At 48.4% G+C, this 2,196-nt stretch overlaps 1 protein-coding gene across 1 annotated transcript in view; it reads left to right on the top strand.

Annotated features, from left to right (window-relative positions):
- Positions 1 to 310: 310 nt before the first annotated feature.
- The window catches only part of SSR3 (signal sequence receptor, gamma (translocon-associated protein gamma)), a 24,636-nt gene continuing 22,750 nt past the window's right edge, over positions 311 to 2,196 (top strand). Inside the window, exon 1 of the mRNA XM_014546236.1 lies at positions 311 to 315. The gene's annotated coding sequence lies outside the window, so the exon portion shown is untranslated. The remainder of the gene's footprint in view (positions 316 to 2,196) is intronic.

The following is a 2,196-nucleotide window of genomic DNA, read 5'->3' as shown; positions in this document are numbered from 1 at the left end:
GTAGCACAAGCCATGTGGTCCTGCGGTCCCTGTCCCCTGAGCCGCAGTCCCTCTGGCCTGCAGTGAAGATGTCCATCCTTCTGTTCACCTTTTTACCAGCCCTGTTGTTCTGTCTGCCACCCCCGCCAGAGGGAGCCTACGGCAGGGGATGAGCCCGCCCAGGGCCCGCGGGAACCTGCCTGCAGCCCCCTCGGCCTCCCCAGCAGATTGGCCCCGAGAGAGCGCGGCTCCAAGTGCCCAGGCCCTACCTGTCCCTGGTTCTCTGAGCTGCCTGCTGGTTTGTGGCCGCGCTCTCTCTGTGTCCCTCCCTCCCCAGTCACTCATGTTCTGTGCTACCCACGGGGGATACTTCTCGTTCTCCTCCCTCAGCTCGGTGCGCCTCTGGCTCCAAGGCAGCGGGCCCCCCTACACGCCTGAGCCCAGGCCGGGCCCCGCGCCCCTGAGTCAACTCTCTCGTGGCGTGTGGCCTGCTCACGGCCATGCCTGCAAAGTCCCACCTGCCACGCAGGTTCACGCGCAGCTCACGGGAAGGCCTGGAAGAGCCGGGCTCCGTGCTCAGCACTCGGAAGCTTGCAGGTCAAGCCTCCACAGCCCCTGACCTCGCAGGAGGCCAGGCCGGCGAGCCCCCCTGTATGACAGAGGTCGGAAGTCCCCCCTTTTATAGGCACCCACACCCCGGGATGTTATGAGGTTGTATGTAGCATGAACACTTTGTAATATTGATCGATTAAATGTAAGACAACTCATCTAAAAAAAACCCACACGTTTCTGAAACAGATTCAGAAGAGAGGCAAGAGTAGAATTCATGGTGCCTGGTGGTCAGCAGTGAGTGGGCAGTGAGACGTTGAGTGAGCCCCAGCAGTCTCTTCTTCCTTTGGCAGTGAAGGGTTGTGGGAAGTTTAGGCATGTAACAGAGTTGAGGAAAAGTGTGCACGCGTGTGCGTGTGCGTGTGCGTGTGTGTGTGCACCTGTGTGCACGCATGCACCAGAAATAAGAAAGCTGAGCAGGTTTATAAACTGTGCAGGAGACAACACACCTAGAGACAAGAGGATAGAATAACTACCATGATTGAAAGCTTACTTTGTTCCAGACACAGTGCTAGGGCCTCGAGTTATTTGTTTCATTTAATGGCACAGCAAGGCTCAAAGAAGGTAATTTTCCCAAGATCACACAGCTGTTACTTTGGCAAATAAAACAGACATATCTTTCTGACTCGAAAGACCCATAAGCTCTCTATATAAAACAGAGGAAAAGGAGGAAAGTGTATTTAGTACACAAAGGTCCTAGAGAAAGTCATTGGAGTTGGAATAAAAAATGTGGATTAGTAAGGCAGAGGGACATATCTACCCTAAAGGCAAAGGAAGATGAAATCAGAAGGGATTATAACTTAATTTCATTTTATTTGGATAAAAATAGCCTCTGTAGCTGGGGTAGATGTCCAACTAAGTTCCTAGGAGACCACTGATGATTTCATTGACCTTACAGTGACAGAAGCACATCTTTCTCTTTTTTATCCTTTTATTGTGTCTGGTTTTGATTGCTCCCCAAAATTATCTCAAATCATATACTGTCACCCGGCTGGTGCGGCTCAGTGGTTGAACATTGACCTATGAACCAGGAGGTCACGGTTTGATTTCTGGTCAGGGCACATGCCTAGATTGCAGGTTTGATTCCTGGTGTGGGACCTACAGGAGGCAGCCAACCAATGATTCTCTCTCATCATTGATGTCTCTCTCTCTCTGCTTTCATCTCTGAAATCAATAAAAATATATGTATTTTTAAAAACAACAAAGAAAAAAATCATATACTGTACCTTTGCATGACTGCACCCATATAGCTATTCTTTTTACCTAGAATTTCCTTCCTTGTCCATATGTGAAATATATGGTGATGGACACTACTAGTTAATTGGCAAACCAAATGAAATAAAGACTGAGATTGAATAAATTTTAGTTACTAATTTGGGTCTTCTGATGTTTATCTACTTAGTTATTGTTGGGGCATGTGAAATAGAAGAATTGACACTAATAAAAGAGAAACATGCAAATTGTGTCATTCTGCTACACCCACCAGCCAATCAGGATGAGTATGCAAATTAACCCACCAAAGATGGCGGTTAATTTGCATATGCAGGCGCAGAGCAAAGATTGAAGATGACTGAAGACTGAAGAGGCTTGGCTTCTCCACTGCAGCTG

This window comes from Myotis brandtii, unplaced genomic scaffold, assembly GCF_000412655.1.
Source record: "Myotis brandtii unplaced genomic scaffold, ASM41265v1 scaffold436, whole genome shotgun sequence".
Lineage (NCBI taxonomy): Eukaryota > Metazoa > Chordata > Mammalia > Chiroptera > Vespertilionidae > Myotis > Myotis brandtii.
The sequence above is the reverse complement of the archived record's forward strand: the minus strand, read 5'-3'. Positions and strand labels throughout refer to the sequence as shown.